This window comes from Melopsittacus undulatus, chromosome Z (genome assembly GCF_012275295.1).
Source record: "Melopsittacus undulatus isolate bMelUnd1 chromosome Z, bMelUnd1.mat.Z, whole genome shotgun sequence".
Lineage (NCBI taxonomy): Eukaryota > Metazoa > Chordata > Aves > Psittaciformes > Psittaculidae > Melopsittacus > Melopsittacus undulatus.
Window position 1 is genome coordinate 88,159,650 of NC_047557.1, and position 13,235 is coordinate 88,172,884.

The following is a 13,235-nucleotide window of genomic DNA, read 5'->3' on the forward strand; positions in this document are numbered from 1 at the left end:
GGGTTGGGAACGGTTGCTTTTTGTTGTGCATGTTTTGCTGGCAGTTACCAATTTTGAGAAAATAGAACACTAAGAAGAGAATTTAAGAATTCGGACAATGCATGGTGAAATGCACTATGCCCATTGGGAGGGTCTGATGTACAAAGTGGCTCATGATTTAAATATCATTGTTAGTGATATTTTAGTAGGTACATCATATGACATGTTAAATGAATTGGTGTTCAAATGACCATTTTTGTAAACAGGATTGAATGAAAACCAGACTACATGGAATGACAATTAGAATCAAGTTAGTTAATGGAGTACCTAAGCCAAAGATTTTGATGTAATTCTGTTATGTAAATGTTAATATATGAGAAGCATTCGCTAATGACACCTATAGCAGAGTGGTATTTCTATTCATACTACAAGATTATTCACAACACTGCAAATAGCACATGAAAAAGCTCATTTAGTACAAGCTATTCAAGAGCTGTACTTTTGTATCCTAAAGCTTCAGCCATATGCCACTGCAAAGAGACAAAGTACTTTTCCTTAGAACATTAATGAACAGCTATTCTTATGTCAGTATGGAATTATGTTTATCTTATATTTGGGCACTGGACAGAAAAATAACTCATTTCCATGAGAATAAAATAGTACTAAACATATCATATCTATATCAGCAGCCATTGATCTGAATCTCCTTAATTGTCATGCTAATTTAAGCCCCAAAATACAGTTCTCCTTTAACCACAGTAATTCTGTGAAGCAAATGGATAATCTTAGTCACAACAAATGATGAAGTGATATCTTTTTCACTCAAGAGAATAAGTTTAATAACTTCCCAGTCCTTGCCTTTTGTGAATAAAAATAACAATCATCACTAGCTATGAGTAAAATATCCTAATTTCCTACCATGCCTATAAGCAAAGGGATAAAATAATGAGAAAGCAAAGCAGACATTTTTGTGGTAGGAAGATATAACACAATCTGCAATCCCTTACAGTAACACTGCTGATAAATTACTATCATACTGTGGTCCTTTGAGTAATTTTCTTTAGGATGACAAAGTACTGCTGCTGAATTCACAAAATGGTAGTTTGTCCACTGAATGCAGATACACCATTTAAAACGACAGAATAAGCTACACATAAACGACTGTAAATGCTATTTGCAGGAAAGCTTTGTGGAGATTTGAATTTCTAGTTTCAGCAAATGAAGTGATTGCAAATAATAGCATCTTTTCTAGTGCAGAGCATGTGCTTGGGTCTTTGAATTAATTGCTTTGCCTTTGTGAATGCTAGGGCACCGTAAGTGGTATGACCAAGACAAACAATTGTTTCATAAGGGAGGAAGAAGGCAGTCACAAATTATTAGCTAGAATCACTCTTATACCATGCAGGAATAGACAGTGGGATGTTAAGTTAAAAGGTGATGAGCAAAGCAGATAAGGTGAGAAAAGCAGCACAGTATTCAGGAAAAAACACTGCAAACAAAAGGTATGTAAGCAGGCATCTCCTTTGTCAGCTGAAGGCTGAGCTTACATAATTATATAGTCCTCTCCCTATTCACACTCTATGTTCATTTCCTACCTAATATTGCTGAGAGGAGATGTATACAAGAAGCTCAAGATTTCTAATAATACAGAGCCCTCAGCTGCTTGTTTAATTTCATCTGAGTTTTGTGTCAGTCACTGTATGCACTTACCCTAAATCAAATGCTCCTGCTGTGCACAGTGCCAGTACTTACAAGATCAAAGCCTTACAATAGATGATGTGAGTTAGTAAACTTCTAAAAGATTAAAATTGAAATAGGACACATTTTTAGCGACCTCAGAATCTCAAAAGTAAGCTTCCTGAGTACCATCTAAATCCATAAAACCCTTGCATTCATGCATAATGATGTTCCAGGTCTTCCATTACGCTATATTATGTCAGTGTTACTCTGGCTAAAACCCGATGGTAAAACACTGTGTTCCAAGGATTACTGTTTTATCCATCCTACCAAAATGAAGGAGTTCTCACACACATTGCCAAACGTATTCCGAATGTATTCCAGGGTATATTTGCAGGATGTACCAAAAGAGCCACAACACTGTGTGCTTCCACCACCAAACGTGAGTGTGTGAGCTCAGCCAATACACTGTTTCTGCTTGGATTATTTTATGCTTTGCCTCTACTTTTGCTTTGCTGTATCACGCTAGAAGATAGGCTTATTTAAATATGTAATTAATTAGGAGTTGAACTTGATGATCCTTGTGGGTCCCTTAAAATCAGAATATCCTATGATTCTGATCTCCAAATAGTATGTAACAGCAAAGTGTTGATGAACAGGCAGTAGCTCTTAGGACTGTGGCATGCAGGTACATACACAAAGAAGGGAGAGATCACGTTTGGCAGTCTTCTCCCAGAACACCAGTGGGGAAAAAGGCTTTTCTAGTGTACAATAGTGGACAGACACTTATATTAAACAAGGTGGCTGTGTTGCACCAGAATGTAAAAGTTTCTCTTTTTTTTTTTTTAAGTCTGTGAAACATACCTGAGTTTTCTATTTAAAGATTTGAACAGTCTTTGATTAAAGTGTGAAAATCTATTGTAGGCATAGAGAAACACCCTTCACAGGAAGGGGAAACTAGATGTTTGGTCAGTAGCTTGATTTAATGAAACAGCAGTAAAATAGTGGAACCAAGAGGAACTGACATAACTAATCTTTTAATCCTGTCTTCTTCTTCTATGCATTTGTGTATAGATTAAAGGAGGCCAACAATAAGCCATAAAAATGCATATGTTGCCCAGCAGGGCTTCCATTTGGGCCAGTATTATATGCTATGGAATTGAGATTTTCTCGTCTTTCAATCTGCAAGTGGTAGAACTGTTCTATTTATTTCATATGAGCTGTAGCTCTCTCCAGCATAGCTCACTGTTAGTATATGAACAAAAGGCAAATAAATTGAGAGTCTAAAAGAAACAGGTGGAAAGAAAGAATATAGAAGCACCTCAAACACCAACCCAAACACAAATGCGGGTGTATTGGCACCTGTATCAAAGACTGCCAAAGTTACCTGAATAAATCTACACTATTTTTAAAATACAAGAAAAATCTTTTAGACTTGCTAATAGTAAAAATTTAGGTCAGTTAACCCTTGACTATTATGAAGGATACTTTATAAATACCTATCCATAGATACTTTGCAGAAATAGCCTTGCTGATTCAGTTAAAAACTATACAAGACAGTCTTCATAAAATTCAGGAGCCTGAGTCTCATTGATTTTATCTCTAAATCATTACTATTACCTCCATTACAGCATCACTGTACTAAATGTGGTTTATTTTTCATTACCTACCAAGTTTATCCTCTCTTTATTTTTTTTTCTAAACAGATTGCTCTATGGAATAATTTTGCTCAGATGATCACCTTTCATGACACACATTTGCTATTGCTTGAATCCTAAAAACCGGTACGAACACATAAGCAAAGTAATTGTAGCATTGACCTTATCTTCAGTTCTGCAAATAGTTAGGCAGGTGGTCCACAGAACTAATATATAATTAGTCAATCTATTGTTACCATTTGTCATTTTTCACTTGGTTGTAGATGAAGTAAGTAAGCAACTATCTTGATGATGTTTCTTGCATCAACATTTGCAGACAGAACTGTGCTCATCAGCGAGGAATTCTGCTCTAAACATGCAGATCCAGTTCCCAAGAAAGTTCTTTCCCTTGAAATCCTCATTTTTATCCCTCTCTCAGAAGTAGCAGCAGTTTTAGGGGACAATTTTATATCTGTGAAGTTACTGATGAAACAACTAGCAGCTTTCCCCAGTAAAACAGGAATTTTTTTAATAACAGATATATATTTGCTGTTCTAAACTCTGGGTGTTGTCAGCAGAGCAGAAGTAGTTTCAGTAGTATGAAATCTGGTTTCAGTCTGCTAAAAGAAGGGATAGCTCTGATCTGTAAAAAATGGTATGGAAGTATAAAAAAGACACCTTCTTACTCAAAAAAAAAAAAAAAAGAAGAAAAAAGAAAAAGCAAAAAAGCTATCCTGCCACAGAGATTACAAGGATCTTTAGCTACTTTGGCTACTTTATCTAATTCCAAGAACTAAATTCTGCTGCACTTTAGCCTGCAGAACCATGTAGCTAACACTGTGTAAACAGGACTCTGTTTCTTTTTCTACATTAAGCAAACAGAATTGCTACTGATTTTTCTCCTTGCATTACCCAATACAATGACTTTGCACAACTGCTTCTATAAGCACAAGATTGAGACAATGAGTTTGTATAGGTGTGAGTGAAATCAAATGATGAGGAGATATTATTAAAACTGTGCAGATGTCAGGAAGACTCCCAGTAACAGAAAGGTGTTTTATAACATGACCGCTTCATATCATCAGCTGAGGTAAAATGGGATACATTAGCTGAAATTAGTAGAGGATTTTGTCCATGGGAGGATGTCAATATTTAGTTTACAATCAAGATAAATCTTTTTATATAGCGATTTCCAGATACTTCTAGTTATGTTACAGATACAAGTAACTGCCAGTATTTTCTAAAGACAGCTTACCATAATTTACCATATTACACCAACACTTCTGTTTCATTATTATGCTGTAGAAACATAATAATAGTAGTTATAAAAGTTAATTATTATACACAATTTCCTAGTTTACTTTCCAGAAATACTTCAGTTTCTTTTCCAAATTCACACTGATCATCACCACAAACATGACACTGACAAAAAAGTAAACTAAAAATTAAAAAGACTGGTTCAGATCCTTAGCCAATGTAAGACAGCATAGCTCGATTCAGTTAAAACAGACTACAGTTAAGTTAAAGTAATTTATATCAGCCATATAGATCTGCCTCAGAAGGATACACAGCTCATGGGATGTTTTATTGATCTGCAAACATCTGTTTCATTTCCATTTCAGTTCCCTCTAGTAAATTGTTCTTCTGTTCATTAATTTATTCTCCATTAAAGGGCTGTGGAACTCACCAATGATTTGGGTCAGTCCAACATCAGACACTTTAAAAGACACTCTAAAGGACACTTGTTCAGTGGGAGTTAGATATGTAATGCCTATCAACACAACAATCTCACACTGATGCTACAGACCACTTTTGAGCGGCTCTGGAAGATTTAGCACCATCTGATTTAACCACTGTTTGCAGTAGTATCTTAAGGAAATTATTATATTTGTGTGAAGGTTCAAGCCAAGCATCTATATTCAGAGCTCCCAAAGATTATCCAGAAACCATGCACTAGACAATTCAGGTTTTAAACCCACATGCACCAATTAGTAATTAACCCAAACTCATTTTGATCTTATTATTGCTACTTGGTGTGAGGAAAACAGCTTACATCTACCCATTTGTAGAACCCAGGTTCAAAAGCAGAAGTCCATGGATAGGCTTTCAATTACACATACAGGGCTTTTGCTTCCTCTTTAAAAGCCTTCAAATGTATAAACAATCAGCAAAAAGAAAAAGAATTCTTTGATACAGCAGCACAGAGGAAATGTATTCAGAAGAAAGAAGAGGAAGGCAAGTCAATGAGAACAGAAGAAACAATTTCAAAAAGGATTGTAAAAAAAGTGCTTGGATTTAAACTTTGAAATGTGTTATCATTTTGTGAGACTTAGAAGGCTGATAAAATGAGGCTACAATCATGCAAAATTAAAAGGTTTTCCCCAGATAAGACATTTAAAAAATTGTTTAAAAGTAACAATACAGAGTTTCAAAATCTAGAAATAGAAAAATACATCTAAACTCACATTTTGTAATTAGAATGTTCAATACAGCTGCTCACTTACAAAAACTTACCAGAAAAAGTTCATGAACATTCATTACCCATCTCTAACACTGTATATAACACTCCCTTCCTCTTATTAAATCAAGTTAAATATGTTTTGTCTGTTTATTTGTATGTTTGCATGTATGCTCATACATACACGTTTATAAATACATATAAAGAGAGTGAGCATTAAAAAGCCTTACATTAAATTGAAAACTTAAAATGGGGACTGTCGAATACAGGTTTGTGTGTACAACCATAATTCCAACAGGTCATGAATATGTACATATTTTTTTCTGCCCTTTCCTAACTCTCCCATTTGCATCCCGGGCTATTACTCTTACAATGTGCTGCTTCCAGCCCAGGCAAAATAGGGGGACAAGAGATGTATTATTTCAAGTGCAAGAAAAATATCCTCCCTTCCTCCTGCTGTCTGGGTACAAGCATTCAGACACCGACACTCCCTGGCCCTCAGCACTCCAGAACTGAAATTACAAAGGAAGTGCAAATCCAGGTAGTATTAAATAGAAGCCCCTGCCTGGCTTCACAAAATGAGTAGGTTTCACACATGCATCTACACTCGCTAGACCATAGTGACTGTCAACAGTGATAAAGAGCAGGTCACTAACACAAAACACTATTCTCCCCTCCAAATTTCTCATCCTGGATCAGCATCTTGGACTGACTCAGACAATTTTTTAAGGTCAGGATTATGTTTTTTCACTATTTGCAACGATCACTCTCTTGCCCCTTGTTCCCAAAACAGCACACCCTCTTTGGCAAAAATTTCAGCTGGGAAAAGTTAGATAAAAGTGGACATTGGAAGGGATGTTTTCAAACCAAGCTATTGAATTTTGTGAAAGTTGTCAGCAGCAGTTAAGTATTTTCTCATTTCAAGCAAGCTTCACTACAAGTAGCACTATTAGCACTGCCTGAAGAATACACATGTTTGCAAAATATTACTGCAAATGCCACATCTTACTGTCTGTAATGTTAAAATGCAAACTGGGATGAAGACTTTGGAGAGCAGCTGATGACAGATTTTGTCCAAACTAAAAGAGTATTTAACATATGACACCATACTTCCCACCTTTATAAATATACTGGAAATTGTTCTGTATAAATCTAAGACAAAAGGTTGCAGTCAGAAAGGTCAGTAGCCAACTAGCAAACAGAAATGGAGAATCCACAGCTTCATAGCACAGCATCCAAGGCACATAGCCAGGGACCAGCTGAACTAACTCCCCTTCTGACACTTTTTTCCTACCCCCTCCTACATGAAGGCACTTCAAGATGGCAGCTTAGGTCTGTAGTATAAAATGAAATCGAAATGAAGACAAACATAACAACCTCATTGCTACATTCACAGCCCCTTGGCAGTATGCTTCTCAGAACACTTTCCTGAAAAAAAAACCCAAACCAAACACAGCTTCAAAATTCACCCAAGATGGACTTACTGGTTCTAAATCTTATTCAGGAGGACAATACCACTCACACCTAAATAGGGCAGAATTCTTGTGGCTAGTGGTTAGCTGCTTGGGATAGAAAATTTCACATCTCCCAACTAAATAACAACTGCTTTTAAGTGTTGCTATTTAAAGCTGATAAACTTTGTTAAAACACATGTGTTTCACAGGCTGCCAGGACTGGAATTTTAGTTCCCACATTACTACTCCAATCCATATCTTATTGTGCATATCCTATGTTTTTCTGTGTGGTGTCATTAATCTGCTCCCTGGCTGTGCAGAATAATATCGCACAAGAGCAGGCTGCTTTTTGAATATTTTATTATCTCTCATTGTATCTCCAAACTAATATATATTTACAAATTCAACCTCCTACAGGCAGAACTATATTGTTTTCCCCCTATGTTTGAGAACCAAGGTGTAGATACTGAATTTAAATAGCAAAAATCTATCTACAGTCATCTGTGTTGAAAGAGAGAACCGACCACATATCAAGCTGTGCAAGAAAGGGAAAAAAAAATAAAAAGGAAAATATTTGCATACTGCAAGAGAAGACAGAGGGGGGAGGGAGGCACACAAACAGGCTATGTTCTTGTTGGAAGACATCTTTCAGTGCTGCTGAAGGACAACTCTCTTTTCAGCATGCCCTTCTCACATGTGAACAGATCATATACAAGGGTAAATACACCAAAACGGTTCAGCTGAGTATTTATACTTTACAGGCCTAAATCATTTAATCAGAGATTTTCCCCTGGTGTCTTTTTTGACACAGATAATTTCTTTCCTTACTTTTACATTTTGGCAGTAAGAAGAGTAAGAATACCCTCCCCTGCTCTCGTTTTTACTGCTAAACTAGCAGCCAATGTTGGCCCTAAAACACCAAATCACCAATGGTTCCTCAACTGCAGGAAACTCCTCTTAGGCCACAGAGCAAAGATTAATCTTTCCTAGCTTCTGAGCAAGGCAAAGCTAAGCTTGAAGTTGACACTGTACAGGAATATACACTGAAATATCCACTTGGTCCCCATCGCCTGATGTTGGAAGAGTGAAAATGCTATTACAAATGGAAGGGGAGACATTCTTTTACGTTTTTTGCCATTTGAAATAAAAAATAGCTCATTATGTTGAAGGCCCAAAATTCAGTTTTCTAGACATGAATTTTAGCATTAATTTTTAAAACACTTTAAATATGAAATATAAAAATACTATATACACTATCTACAGCATTTGCAAATCCTTTTTCTTTTTAAAGAGCTTTGTTGCCATTCTTAAGTTGAAGCAGAACAATCCAACTGTGTATGAGTATCCCAATACTGTTCTCTAAACTGTGGAAGTAAAGCATGCCATAAATAGGTAATCTGATATTTTAGAGACATGTATACCCCTGTATGTGAAATTATGTTGTATATACCAGACTTTCTGCTTTTTTGATCCAAAAAAGATTTGAATCTGGTTTTAACCCCCTATTGGCTTCCACTATATTACAAGTACCACCCATTTGAATACTGCTTTAAACATCACTGTTATTATTCAAAATGAAAATGTGAAGACACGTGATTAAATGTACATGGTCAAAACTAACAAGCACAAAAATTGATGCATCCTACACCATTTCACAGCAACTATGCTTATTTTATTTTCTATTTTAAAAAACACAATACATTTTGGATATTATCTTTTTCCTCATTCAAGTTTAATAATGTGACAGCTACTCAGGAACCTGCAATTACATGCAATTGTTACAGGTGAGCAATTTTTCAGAATAGTAAGGGTACACAGTTGTATAAACAGTAATACTCAGTGAACGCTTTCCTTTCTTATGAAAAATAATTCACAATATCCTTTTACAAAATTATTAGTTAACCTGTGAGATTCTACCTGTCTGCGACTTTATTTAAAACGAACAAATATGATGGTTGTTCCCTTTGTTTACCTTGGTTTAGTTTTTCTTTTGAATTCTATGAATTCTATGCAAGGACAGATTGTTTGACTTGTTTCATTTGTACTTTGTAGTCAACGACCCTGATCTAGGGGACTTTGAGACCACTGGAAAGTTCTTTGCTGGATCCAGACAGATTTTTGATTACCTTAATACCATCATTATCTCAGGAATACTATTATAAGAAACATAGGCTTACTGGACCTACCTCAATGTTCTAAAAAGAATTGTCTGACATCACACCTTTTGTAGTTCCAATCTAATACTGTTAAGCACTCCTAATTGACTGGTCTTTACTTTTTTTTTTCTCCCTGAAAGTGCAATCACTTTTAGCACTTTATTCATATTTATTTTGAGCATTTTCATCAATAACATTATATCTGTGGAGTTTCTAGCACTGAGTTAGTAACTGCACCTAGTTGACAGGAACAACAGTCTCCTCATGACTTTTCTATTGCTTTTTAAACAAGCTACCTACGCTGACATTTTCCCCTATTCTATTTGTTGTGTTGTATATTTAGAGGGATACATTTTTGGAAAAGGGCTGTAAGTTACTACAGATAACCTGCACAATCCCACATTGCCAAGTTTACATACAACTAATATTTATATACAAAAATAGTGACAGATCCTTGTCTACTTTCTTGGAAAACCTGGATACTTTTCTTGGAAAATTAATTTTGTTTTCCAGCATGTTTTTCTGTTTTCTGCAGAATGTAGTAATTAAAGTCCTTACTGACTTTATTTATAATGCACATCAGTAGTATATTGAAGGAATCTGAAGTAACCTGTCCTCCTGCAGATCTTTTTTTTTAAGTTAAAAAAAGGATGGAGAAAGAAGTGTATCTGTTCAGTATGAATTCCATTACAGACAGGTAGAAAAATATAAATATGTGGTGAAAAACACTAAGTTAAAAAAAAAGTGTTTCCTAAGCTTGAAATGAAAGAAAACAAAAATGAATAATAGCATGCTATATTTAAAGAAAACTAGCATTAGTGTGTTACAGAATGGCAGGCAGAATCTACTATTCTACAAGAACTTTAGCAGGCAAAGATGCTAATTAAAAGTACATTTTAAGAATTTCCTCTCTCCCTACTATACTAGAAATAGGGCATCTAAAAAACAAAATATCCACACATGCAGAATGGGTTGCTGCACAAAAGAGAGCTGGACACCAGATGTTTCTGTTCCACCAAGAAACATACAAAGCTGCACACAACAGTGTTGTACCTTAAAAAAAGTAAAATAAAAAAAAATCAATCAATAATAGAGGCATAATACACTTAATAAAAAAAAATAAAACCAACTTGTTATTGCTTTATGATCTATTAGGTGTTCTAATTCACATCAATTAACAAAAATCATGTGCTACGTGAGCAGCAAGCTTCCTCAAGTAAGCTTGAAATCCTGTAACCAAAAAAAAAAAAAAACCCACAACCAAACATATTTGTGTTAGGCCTACATTTGCAAGAAAGATAATGCATACAATACAGTATGCCACAATTACATCATGGAATGGCAATTCTGCTGACATGGCATTTCTCCATTTGCCAACATTGTCCGTAAACTTTTGGTTTGCTGTTCGCAGCAGTAGCATTGTCATGTCTGAAATGGCAGGGTCATCCAAAAGCAAGTTCTTCTTCTTATGAAAAGACATGGGTACTTACAAAACAAAGACATACAACTGCAAAAGAGTTGGGAAGGAATACACTTGTCATGCTCAAGCTTCTTTCAGTTCACATTTATTCTGGCACTCAGCAGTGCCACAGGAAGTGCAGCCATTCATATGAATGTAACATTGCGCCAAACCTCAGGAGACACATGTTGAATTCTGTTCATTCAGGGCAGCTGAGATGATGTTGAATTACTACACTACCTAAAAATGAGCTACATAAAAATGAACTAGCATTCATCCTTAAATGGCTCTCAGAAAAGAAGTATTAAAAGAAGACGACTCATCTCATTTTCCTTTCTTGAACAAGAAATCTGAAAACAAATAATAAAAATAATGCCAAATGTGACTCTGAAAGTCTCATGACTGTAGATACTTTCCTTAAAATCCTACATTTTAGAATGATCTTATGGACTAAACTTCTGCTTTCTTTTCTAACAAATTTCTAGCCTCTGTGTATGGAGAGCATAGTTTAAGAGTATGAAACTTTCAGGTGAAAAACAAGGTTGTCCCCTTAGATTTCTCCTTAAACTTACCTCTTTCATGATATAACCAGCATACATCATTCCATGGAGACTAAGTCTTTAACCTGTTTTCTAAAGTTAGGGAACCAATACATTAAAGCAAGTGACTTGCCAAAGATCCCCTGAAAGCACTGTAAGAGACCTAAGAACTAATTCTCTGAAACACAAAAATCTTCACTATATGACCACCAATTCTATTAGAATTAAGACAGATATTGCATGCTTAATTATGTGGATTAGCAAATGTCAAAGAACAATGTCATTTGTAATTGAAATTAATATTGTGATGCCTTGCTTTCCTCACCAGGAAAAACATATACCCGAAAGTCATGCAGTGGCATCTTTCCAGATACAGTTTCAGACATGAGGAGATCACATTCTTCTCAGTAACCAAAAGACAAGAGAGGCTCTGGACATTTTCTGGAAAACAGAAGCATGCAGATTGATAAGGATGCAGGACATGTAAGCTCTGATACTTTTTGTTTCTTATAAGCATTTCTTTCAGCTCTAGGGGGTGAAGTATAGGAAAGGTCACAAATCAAGTCCAAAAAGTAAAAGGCAGTTGCTGCAGCTCAGAAAGCAAAGGATAGTGTTTGGATTGAAGTACCTGGGTCAGCATTCAAATTAAGATGTTTTGCTAGATTTAATAACAACAGATGCCTTATTTCTCTTTCTTTTCAGATAAGCGAACTACTCCACATCAATGTCAAGTTCACCAAAAGGTATATGATTGAAAAAGCAGTATAACTAACTTATTTTATTTCTGGAAAAATGAAATCTACCAGTCCAAGGAACTTAAAGGACCTGGAAGCTAGAAGCAATCAGGTCAATTCAAAGCCCACTGACAGTATTTTCTTTTTGTAAAAAATTGGCCTCGAGTGCAAAAGATCTTGACAAGCTTACTTTTTCTAACACTTCACCATTACACATGCTAATGCTCTTATTTAATTGATAAAACCCCCTTTAATTCTGCTTTCTACCAAAATAGTATTTGACAGAATAATGAACATATGTAATTCTATTTAGTTAAGTTTCATTCCCTTTATACTAATGTAATTAAATACAAAGTCTAAGTATACATTTATCTATATAAGCATTTAATTACAAATGCAACAACATAGTACCAGTCAACCACTCTTTACCTTATGAAAAAGATAAAAACATAAAGAATAACATTATAATCAATTATTTCAATCAAATTTTTCTTTTTGCAGAATTAATAGTTTAGATCTTACATGTTTATTTAAAAGTAATGCACCCACGTTTATGAGAAATTAAAAATAAGCACTTTGTAGGCAACATAAACTCTCAATTTAATTCTGCGCACCAAAACTTATGAGAAGGGTTTAATAAGGAGTAGTATGCATAACACTAGTGACATTGAATAAGAATTAAACAAGAAATGCTTATCCAGAATGCAAGAATAAAATCCCATACATTCATGCTTTGTCCAGAGGCTGTTTCTTCCTCATGTACTGAACACATACAGTATTTTAAATGGTCTGTCCATCCAATGCAAAATGAGTATGATTAATGGCTAATTGCTCTTTCTTGTTTTCTATCCTTCCCATGCTATAATATCAGAGTTCCACAAGGGCAACTGTAGTGGGCTGGCCAGAAAGCCTGGAGGGGAAAATTAAATCCCCTTCTTAAGTAGCAGACTAGCAGTCTCCTCCAACAAAGGCTTTCCTTCCCTTGGTGGTAATGTGATTCATTTTCCTATAAAGAAGAAGGCTGGTATTTCAATGCGTAAAGACAGCCATTACTGTGACATTTAACAAGCCTGAAACCTCTGGCTTTCTTGCTAACCTAGATCTGCCTTAAGGCTATCAGAGACAAAAGAGGCCTTCTCCTC